Source organism: Ptychodera flava, unplaced genomic scaffold (genome assembly GCF_041260155.1).
Source record: "Ptychodera flava strain L36383 unplaced genomic scaffold, AS_Pfla_20210202 Scaffold_28__1_contigs__length_4768798_pilon, whole genome shotgun sequence".
In the NCBI taxonomy this organism is placed as follows: Eukaryota; Metazoa; Hemichordata; class Enteropneusta; family Ptychoderidae; genus Ptychodera; species Ptychodera flava.
The window spans coordinates 4,715,386-4,726,633 of NW_027248350.1; the positions used below are offsets into that span (position 1 = coordinate 4,715,386).

The window sequence follows — 11,248 nt, forward strand, 5'->3', positions numbered from 1 at the left end:
ATGTTACAACTTAGCCGGCTATTGAACCACTTTTTTGGGAGTGGAGATTTAGCCGACTGGTTCTGTCTCATGCCTCTCAGCTAGGCGACTGATGCCGTATGTTGTGGGTTCGAATCCGATTGAAAACTATCCGTATTTCAATTCATGGTCCCATACTAATGCATTTTCTCAATCTCATTTTTAACATCCTTCATGATACTTTAAGTGTGAGTGTGTGTGTGTGTGTGTGTGTGTGTGTGAGTTTGTAAATTGTGTGAACTGTGGACATTCATTTGAATACACATCCTCTGACTGTGGACACACCTCCATAGAGGACGTCCACGGTTGTCAAATTTTTTAAGTCACTTAAAAATATATTTCTGTGTATTTGTGCATAACTTATGGGTTGGAAAATTGATTAATATTGTATAACAATGGTATGCTATGAATCTGTTGTCAACAGTTACAATATTATAGAAGAAATAGTGACTTGTTCTGGACCATGTAAACTCTATGTAAAAAGTTTTTTTATCTTCGTATTAAAAATCCATCAACATTTTCCTTATTGTTTTGTTCTTAAAGTTATTGCTTAATTAATATATTGCGATACATAGTATTAGAAATTATAATGATAAAGCAACTCTCGAGAAAATGGCACAAATGTTCGCACGTTCTCGCCCCCTGCTCAAATTAGCCTGTTGACTAAATGTTGAATAGCGCCACCAAACTTGCTATTATACACACGGAATCCATATGTCCACTATCGTGAGGTGAGAAACCAAGTCACATGATTTCAGCATGGATAGTAAGGAAGGCATGCGCATGCGCAAGATTTAGAGTGAATGACCTTTCAAAATGGCCGTGTCCACGGAGTTGTCCAGAGCGGGAAAACGGCGATTTTTGCCGCATTTCGAGGGTCCCTTGAGTTATTTTTAGTAAAATAAGGGCATCTATCGATTTCGTAAGTATGCTCCTTGCTGAGTGTGAAGTTTGAAACTCTGAAAATGCCAACGACCCCTTTATTTCATCGATTTTCGAAAATTCTTGACCGCGGACATCCGGGAACTTGCGGATTTTTACGTCATTTTTGCGTCACACTGCCGTGAGAACAAAATATGAAGTGTGGATTTTTCAACATTTACAACAGTATTCAAAGTTTCAACATTATGTCAATGATAAACACTAACTTCTGTACTTAGTCACACAATTTCTGCATTGTTCACTGTCCTGTATAGTCAAATCCCATTTCACCTCACTCGCGTGCGTGAGGTGAAAGTGACGTCAATCCCGCGGTCAAGAATTGAGCCGTGAAGAGTTTCCAACTTTCCCTTTTTTGTTGTGACCGGGGTGCGATATTGCAAGGCCCGGACATCGTTACGGCTGCCTGTGGTACACAGTACTACACAACTACAATTTCACGAGCTTTTTCGTTTTGTGTAATTTCAACACAAAATATGATGAAAAAATGTGTGGAGAGCTTTATAGTCATTTTTTTCATGGGACTCTTTTCATAGCCATCCGCCATACACGATACAGTCTCCTGCATGCTAACGTCTTGCTGCAGTTTCGTAGCCCCGCAACTCCCCTAGACGATTTTGTGTTGTACGGGGAGGTGCTCCCCGTACAACACAAAAATCGTCTAGGGGAGTTGTGGGGCTACGAAACTGCAGCAAGCTAACGTCATGACAGTCGACTATGCCCCTCCAAATTTTGGCTTGAATTTTGCCATTTCTGTATCCATGGACCTAAAAAAAATGTATTGTTTTTGGTCCATGCTCGATCTTAATTTTTTTTGCTGAATAATTGTCATATATGTTTCTCATCTGTTTCAAGGGGCAAAGTCTCTCTGTTTTTACTTTTTCTTCATGAATTTTGTGTGATATCAAGAGCTGCTATACATGTAGTTGTTTGACTACTTGAAACATGTCGATCTACCGGCGAACTGTACACAATCTCTGCTCATTGACAGACATCTGAACATGCATAAAAATAAAAGGTCTCTACCAGATATTCAGTGTTGACTGAACGTTAGCAGACCATATAACCAATGTTGCATAACGTTTAGACCACAGAGGGTTTGTAATGGGGTCTCAGAGTGTGGATTCCTTTGTTAGTAGATATGTTTTATTACAATGATTGTCAATAGAGAACTTGGTGCAGTCAACAGCAGGTTGTATGGTTTCTTCATGGTACAGGACAAAATTGCGAGTGAGAGAGAACAAATTTCAGTGATAATGCTATTAATTGATGTTTGTTTTTTATACTGATTACACATTTTGTAACAATTATGTACACATTTCATTAATTCCTGTACAAACTAAGACAAATAGTGTATATGTTTTCTTACAGAAGAGAGAGTACTTACTGAAGTGGACAGATTGTCCCATTTGGAGGTCAACTTGGGAGCCAGAGGAAAATCTGAACACTCCTCTAATACAAAGTTATGAAAATCCTGAAATTTCATCTTATGTACTTGAAGAAAACTTGGCAAACTTTTATTTGAATATTGGTAAGAAATCACCTTAATGGAGTTTTAGTGCATAACTATTTACAGTAAATGTTTTCCTCGTTCATGTATTAAATTGTTAAAAAAAATGAAGCAAATATAGAAAGAATGAACTTACTGCAATCAATTGAATGTGATACTATTTGACTGTGTTTGAATTAGCAAAAAAGTTTAACATGTAAGATTATATGAAACTTCTTCAACTACAAAATGTGTTTGTGTGCAATCTCACATAAATGAAAACCAGTCATTTGTTAAACATTTAGGGCAATGTCACTCAAACTTACATATGAGAAATGTAATGATCTGATTAATCATTGCTTAGAATAGAGCTTGTTAATTTTCTGATTTATTGTCATTGCATATCATGATTATTTGGCTTCGCTGTCAGCGATGTAGAGCTTTTCAGATAGGCTGATTGTCTGTCATCATCAGTTGTCTGTCCGTCGTTCAGCAATTGTCTTCGTCACAGAAACTGCTGGATCGATTGCTTTCAAATTTGATATGCAAGTCCCAGGGGGTGACCTTACTTGTATTTTTATATCAATTTTGGTTGGTTTTTGTCAAATATGGTCTTCTCTAGGATAGCCTATTTGACTGCTGTAAAAATTACTATGGAGGTCTCCATGAGTGAAGTGAGTCAAATCAAGTCAAAGTATGGTAAAATTTACATATTTATATTTCAGGACATTTGTTTCCTATGTCAATGAAATTCACTGCCACAGCCCCTACCCCATTTTGTCCAAAATTGCCTATGCAGCTCCTCTGCAGTTGCTATGTATGCTTCTGAGGTTGACTCTGGTATGATTTGTTAGAATGGCATGTTTCTGATTTGAGGGCAATGTAAAATAATAATCTCATGAAAAAAATGGTCAAACAAGTCATTTGGTATTTTTGTACAAATGTATCCTTAATAGCTACCTTGTATCAGTATGCCAATATCACAACGGAGCTCTGCAAGTCACTAGGTTGCTTGTTTTTAATAGCAAGCGCAGTATTGGAAAGGTATGGAATGAATCTATATGGACACCTCTATACCCTACTGTTGCTGGTATATTATATCATGAATCAGTGCTGCTTGTTCGACTATTAGTATAGATTCTTCATTTGGTTTAGGTATGCTAATTAGAATTTTTTTCTTTTTATTTCTTTATAGTACGAAAACTGAAGGGAGCCAGTAGGAATCCTGTCACATTCCCTTTTCGCCATGATGTGTACAGACTTCTCTTTCCTTTTAAAGATGTTGAAACAGGTTCAGATGTACACAGTTTCTTCACTTAGAAGATTTCTGTCATTGTCAACCACTCCCCCCTCATTGGTATCAATGGTTAGATAAGCATGGTGAAGGCTACAAGATATCCTTTCCTATGAAATTAAAACCTATCCTGGATGGTCACCATCGTCTTACACTGTAGTCGATGGACAATTCCAACAATTAAGATCCCCAGTTGAAAGCTTAAAAATTGATTTCATCAAGGTTGTAGTTAAGATGTAAAGACACATATCAGAGTTATACTTAAATCTCATGTAGACTCTTGATGAGGTAAAATTCCAGTCTTGACATTTGGTGAGTTAACATTCAGATAAAATTCCAATCTTGACATTTGGTGAGTTAACATTCTGGTAAAATTCTAGTCTTGACATTTGGTGAGTTAACATATTTAATTGTCTTATTAAAATTAAGATTTGAACCAAAAATACCCTGTCACCTTGTGTTAGGCGAAATTATAATTTTGACATTTGGTGAGTTAACATTCTGGTAAAATTCTAGTCTTGACATTTGGTGAGTTAACAATATGGTAAAATTCTAGTCTTGACATTTGGTGAGTTACCATTCTGGTAAAATTCTAGTCTTGACATTTGGTGAGTTACCATTCTGGTAAAGTTCCAGTCTTGACATTTGGTGAGTTAACATTCTGGTAAAATTCTAGTCTTGACATTTAGTGAGTTAACATTCAGGTAAAATTCTAGTCTTGACATTTGGTGAGTTAACATTCTGGTAAAATTCTAGTCTTGACATTTTGTGAGTTAACATTCAGGTAAAATTCTAGTCTTGACATTTTGTGAGTTAACATTCAGGTAAATTCTAGTCTTGACATTTGGTGAGTTACCATTCTGGTAAAGTTCCAGTCTTGACATTTGGTGAGTTACCATTCTGGTAAAATTCTAGTCTTGACATTTTGTGAGTTAACATTCTGGTAAAATTCTAGTCTTGACATTTGGTGAGTTAACAATATGGTAAAATTCTAGTCTTGACATTTGGTGAGTTACCATTCTGGTAAAGTTCCAGTCTTGACATTTGGTGAGTTAACATTCTGGTAAAATTCTAGTCTTGACATTTAGTGAGTTAACATTCAGGCAAAATTCTAGTCTTGACATTTTGAGTTAACATTCAGGTAAATTCTAGTCTTGACATTTGGTGAGTTACCAATTCTGGTAAAGTTCCAGTCTTGACATTTGGTGAGTTAACATTCTGGTAAAATTCTAGTCTTGACATTAGTGAGTTAACATTAAGGTAAAATTCTAGTTTTTGACATTTGGTGAGTTAACATAGTAACTGAATGATAAAAAAGTAAGACTTCTTAAACCAAAAAATTTTGACATTTGATGAGTTGACATTCTGGTTCTCATAATTTATGGCCCTAATGGAAGAAATTCTGAAAGAGAAAGTTTTAGTAAATACAGCAGTTGATAAGAGATTGACAAACAAATACTCTGATATCTGTCTCTCATTAGAGATACCTTTCACTCTAGTAAAAGTGTATGTTGAGCTGAAAACCAAGAACAAAGAGCTGTCATATCTTAGTCTGTTAAATTCTTCGTTACCAAGTTTTGTTCAAGTCAAAGCTGACTGCAAAAGAATAGAAAAGAAACTGAAAAAATTATGTTATGACATTCCGGCTTTGTTCAGGAGGAGTAGAGGTGGTACTGAAACTAAAAAACTCAATGAAAGAGTTTTTAGACTTGCAGTCTACAGATATGAGGTTGTTGATGTCGCTCATGTTTTGAAAGAAATCACAGAACTGAGGGCAGAAAATGAACATTTGGAAAAAAGATGTTCAGATCTTTATTCAGACTTGTTGAAAGCAAAAACAGAACGAGAAAAGGTAGAGTTCCAGTTTGAAAGTTTAAAATCTCAAAACCAGAATTTGTTTAACACTATTAAATTTATTGAGGAAAAAGATCTTCACAACGCTAACAAATGTTCACTTATTTGCAATCCCAGAAAAAAAGATGTTGGTCAGCGTCAGAGGAACAGACAAATTAAACAATTGAAATCCAATGTGGACAAGGCCTTGTGGTTTGCAAAGTCTTTTGCCTTCAGCTTGATTCTGTGAAACTTCATGAACAATATGGACAGACAGTTAAACTTGATTACACAGAAACAAATGGTAATGGTGGCACTTATGATAAATTATCTGAGCAAGAAAAAGAGAAAATTAGAAGTATTCTGTACATTATGGATAGGTTTTGCATAGGTGATGCATCTTATCATGAGTTCACCTACATATCTGATGACCTACCTAAAAGTTACCTCATCAAACAGTGTCGACAAAAATGAACGAGTGTTATTTTATTGAAAGAACACCTGGCTGGGAAGAGGGTGTCCAATTGAGTTTCAAAGCAGAACTTGAATCGCAAATTGCTTTCCATAATCTTGCTACAAAATCTAAGCAACCCATTAGAGTCAAAATTTCTGGTGATGGTGCTAAAATGTCGAGGATCACTAATTTTCTCATTATTTCATTTTCATTTCTTGACTCTGAAAACAATGTTGATGGTGAAATTTTTCAATTGCCATTATAAAGGCTTCTGAGTCGTATGAAGTTTTCAGATGATGTTTGCGTGACTTAATTTGTGAAATTAATGAAGTAATTGAAAATGGGAGTATTTTAGTAGGTGGCAATCTGTGGCTGTTTACCTGTTCTTAGGTGCTGATTATAAATTTCTTCTCTTAATTATGGGTTTTGCTGGAGCCACATCAAATCATTCATGCATTTGGTGCAAGATAGAAAAAGATCAGCGTTGGGATACAACAAAACCCCTTGACTTCTATTCTTCATCTAATATGATAAGATCATTAGATGATATTGTGAAGAATGCTAGAGTAAAACAATATGGCTGTTTGCATCCTCCTCTGTTAAAAATACCACTGAACAAAATTGTTGTTGATGAGCTTCATTTGATGCTAAGAATTACTGATGTACTTACCAATAATATAATTCAATACATGATAGATCTTGATAAAAAGAAAACATTTATGGGATGTGGCAAAAAGGAACATCTTTCCAAGTTATGTGATGTGATAAGGTCTTTTGGAATTTCATTTAATGTTTGGGAGAAAAAAAATGCTGATGGAACTGGTTCTGGAACTTATGACAGTACAAGTTTGATGGGTAATGATAAAAAGAAACTACTTAATCTACTTCCTGACAAATTTATTGAAATTATACCAGATGAAGGCTTGGCAAGACATTTGTCTTCACTTTGGAGAGAATTCAAATACCTGTATGACATTCTGTCAGAAATGTCACCAAAAGAAAATGATATACACAACTTTTTCATGAAAAGTAAACAGTGGCTTGAACACTTCCTGTTTTTTACAGATAAGTTGCCAGGGTTTGCAAAGAGAAATGTTACACCTTATATGCATATACTTATGTATCACGTGCCAAACCAGTTGAAAATGTATAAAAGTATTAAAAAGTTTACTGGTCAACATGTAGAAAAAGAGAATGATCTTGTGCGCAGTGTCCACATATTAAAGTCAAACAAACATGATTCATGCTATGAGGCTTTGGCTGCAACAAAGAGAATGCATGATTTAAGGAGGTGTAATCGAGTCAAACGTCAGTATATTCTTACACAAGAAAGAAGGGTGAGACCTAGAAAGACAGTAGGTAAAAAGATATTAGAGATGACAGTAAAAAGAATTGGAAACTTTGAAAGAATTGGAAATGCTCTCAGTGTCAGAATTGAAAAGGAAACTAAAACAAAATGGTGTCTCTACTAGACTAAGGAAACCAGAGAAACTTATTCAAATGTTACTTGATCTTTCCTGTTGATTTTCCTGTTGGATTTCTTGTTGGTTGATTGAAGGGACAGTCTGCTTCCATGCACAGTCTAGGGTTATGCTAAGTATTTTCACCCTCTGTATCAACAAAAGTGTTTTATTCTACAGAAGCATTTTTAATGTAATATGCAAAATAACAAACTGTGGCTGTATAGAATGCCACAACAAAATTTTATTGTTGACAAATGTATTTTTAAGGATTCAAATCCACTTTTCAACAATAAAAATGCATTCAACAAATTTGGCTGTGTTGATAAGCTAAGCTAGAGAAGTACCCATAGCCAAGCAGGGTTATTTTATTCCAGGTGCCATTATTTTATTGTTCTGAACTGTTTTCATTCTGGCCTTGCCACCTCTTCCTGTTTCAGATAGATAATTGCAGAAATTTCAGCAAGTCATACGAGAAGGACAAAGTGATTCAAACAGTCAAGCAGAAACAGACTCAGTCAAACCCAGTTCAAAATTAAATAATAAAACCTGAAGTAGAATAACCTTGCTTGGCTATGGGTAGTTCTCTAGTTTAGCTCACCAACACAGTCATTGCCTGCATTTCAAATACAGGTATAGGTAGGAGAAAAACTGATTTAATTATTACAAATGTATATTTATGTATGTATTTATTTATTTATTTATAATATTCATATTCCACTCAATTATATAATGTAAACGGCAAAATGTGTAAATTCTAGTGCCTTAAATAGAGAATTTTAAAAATTTGTAACCCAAAAAAATTTTAGAATTGAAAAGCCATACAATCCAGAGTGTGGAATATCACTTTTATATACTAGTAGTTTCTTATGGAAGATATGCAATGATGAAAATTTTTAATATAGTATTATTAATGGCACAGATCCTTTGTGTATAAATTGTCTGAATTCCAAATGGTGCTATAATTCTACAAGTAATTTTGCAAATGTATATTTTTATTCTGTATGGCTGATGTTAACTGTAGCCAGGTTAAATAAATCATTTGAATATCATTTTAATGTCATACAGATGTTTGTGTAATCTTTGCATGGGAGTTGTTGATAATAGACTCAAATATTTTCAAATGACTGAAAAGACACTCCTGACAATTTCGCTTACACATCATAGCTTTCATGACACACTAACACATGCACACACACAGGGAAAGAGTGAAAATAAAATAATGACATGGACTGTTCAATGCAGCTGTCATTTTGGGCTACAAATCAGTTCATCCATTTCAATTGTGCTCTAGTGTAACATTTATTTTCATAATTTCTCGACAATGTATGTGAAGAGAATGGCAATCAGAATATTCAGGCTGGTAATATGGGAGATGACTAAATCTAGTAAAATAATGACATCATGAGAAAAAACCTTCTGCACAAGCTCTGTGGGTATTCTTGATTAACATGACAAAATGGGATGGTACCTCATATTTGCTTTCAAATAAACAACCTGCATATTTGTATACAGTGCGCATTCAGTTTGTGACTAAGTCATCCTCATCCCTGGTTGTAATCCGGTAAAACAGCATTTTTTTTTTCAGCGGGGATTATAAACCTACAATGTTTGTTTCGGCCTAGATTTGCATGATGAATTGTTTGTAAAAACATTTCAAAGAATGTAACAAAGAAATAAATATTTCTGTTAGGTGTATTTTAGATAAAACTCCATTCTTTGATCTACTGCTTTGGTCCATGACAACAACACCAATTAGAGTTATTGTCATTTCTATGAATGAGAGTTATAACAGAAAACAATAGGTTATGACAGCTTTGTGACCTTTGACCTCGCCAAACCGGATCGGAAATCTATGTTGCGATCGAAGCAAATTAATAAAATGGCCTGATATGAACACTTTTTCTGTAAAGCAGTTCCCAAATGAGAACGTCACTACTGATTATGTTCACACGTGCAAGGCAAACCGTACAGCCCGACGAACAATTCTAGCGCAACCGGCATGTCCGTCAACATCCTTCACAACAGGACTTCGCTGGTAAGAAAAAAACCGTTGAACTTTGACCTATATGCACATGACTGGAGTCACCTGACGCCCTGCGTCCCACGAATGCCGTTCTTATCTTTTGACATGGTGCGTTGAATTTTGGGGCGTTTCTTTCAAGTAACGAAATGTCGGGAAATTTTCCTATCTTCTATCGATCTTTATCATTAAAAATGACATCTTACATGTAACTTAACTGAAAGACAGTTCTATTACTAACGTACGAGGCGAAAAATGATTCAATCGTATCAAAGTCAAATCGACGTCTTGCTACGCACATGACTTTGTTACTTACTTTAAAATGTCGCCCAAACCCGATATCTTTGAGGTGTATTTGCAATAAAAGAAAGAGACACACCAAGGACAAGTATCAAGCCTGTACATGCATAGGGTTTGAGTAAATATGGACGGCTTTACTCCAAAACATGAAAATACCACGGTCTTCACGCTAAAACACGTACACACTCAAACTGAGTCCAGCTACGTTTCCAGCGCATGCGCAGTTATGTAAGTCGAATATTTATCGCGATGCTCTACGGTCAAATTCTGCAGCTACCCAGGTATTTAAAGGCGGAGCCTCCCTTTAAAAGGGCGCCAACCTATGGCGGCGTTCATTGAGTAAGTGGACACCAAACAGGTACTATGAGGGCACACGCTCCAGAAAATGCCCCTTTTTAGTTTTTTCCTACTGCAAAAACGTTGACAGACTGCCAAGCGGTTAGCACAAAGCTGCTGCTGATCAAACCCTGTGGTTATATTCAAATTCTAACTTGACTGGACGATGTTTTTTAAGGAAATTCTAGTTCGGTGCAGTGGAATAAATGACCGTTGGCAATTTGAACCGACCGTCAATCAAACGGTTATATAAGCTCTGTTTGCAGGATTAGCAAAAGGTGACAAAAGATTGAGATCAGTTTGTGTAATTAATGTTATAGAAATCAAACATCGTACTGGCCATGTGTTTGACTGGGAGGAGAACTCCACTAATGCGAGAACCTGGGATTGAAAAGTGCGGCTTTAAGAGTGCCGAAAATGGAAGAGTGAGGGGCCAAAGTGCGGGACACGCAGAGTGTAATAAATTGGACTCTGCGGGAATTCCCGCACACTGTAAGATATGGGATGTGCGGGACTTTATTGTACGGGTGAAGTACATAGTAGCGGGGGTTGGCAATGTTTGTGACCACGGACGGGTGTTGAAAATAAATGATCGGGCGATAGCAGCACTCGTTAATTTGAATGACTGATCCCGAGTCTGAGCATAGACCCTCGTTTCTCGATGGTCTATGGTCTGACCGAGACTCGGGAAGTTATAACTTTATTGTACGATGAAACGGAATATTAAAATTATTAATCGTAAACACGGAGATAATTTATGTAAACAACGTGTACCAGGTGAATGCCAAGATACTCAGCGTGAATCTTGTCAGAATTTACCCCAAAATATGCTATTGCGTTTGTTTATTCTTGCCTTTATTATAACTTCTCGTGCGGGGTACCGTCAATTGTAGGGTTAGCGATAGTGCACGGGATTTTACGAGAGATTTTCAAAAATCGTAATTTTTATCAAAAGTATGGATTTTTATGAGCATACTTCTATACCACCGTGTTCCTGAATGAAAAAGAGAACGTGTGGCCAGAAAACAGCGTCTCTTTGCGATCTGTGTTCGAGAACGGGGCGATACAAAATTTGAGCGTAAATGGCAACCTGAATTGTTTT

The 11,248-nt window shown here is 36.1% G+C and overlaps 1 long non-coding RNA gene across 1 annotated transcript; it reads left to right on the top strand.

The window, feature by feature from the left end:
* The first annotated feature begins 796 nt into the window (after positions 1 to 796).
* Positions 797 to 8,550, top strand: LOC139127066 (uncharacterized). The gene is made up of 3 exons (XR_011550917.1): positions 797 to 940; positions 2,329 to 2,488; positions 3,642 to 8,550. It is a non-coding gene; the product is annotated as an uncharacterized lncRNA (long non-coding RNA).
* Positions 8,551 to 11,248: the final 2,698 nt, after the last annotated feature.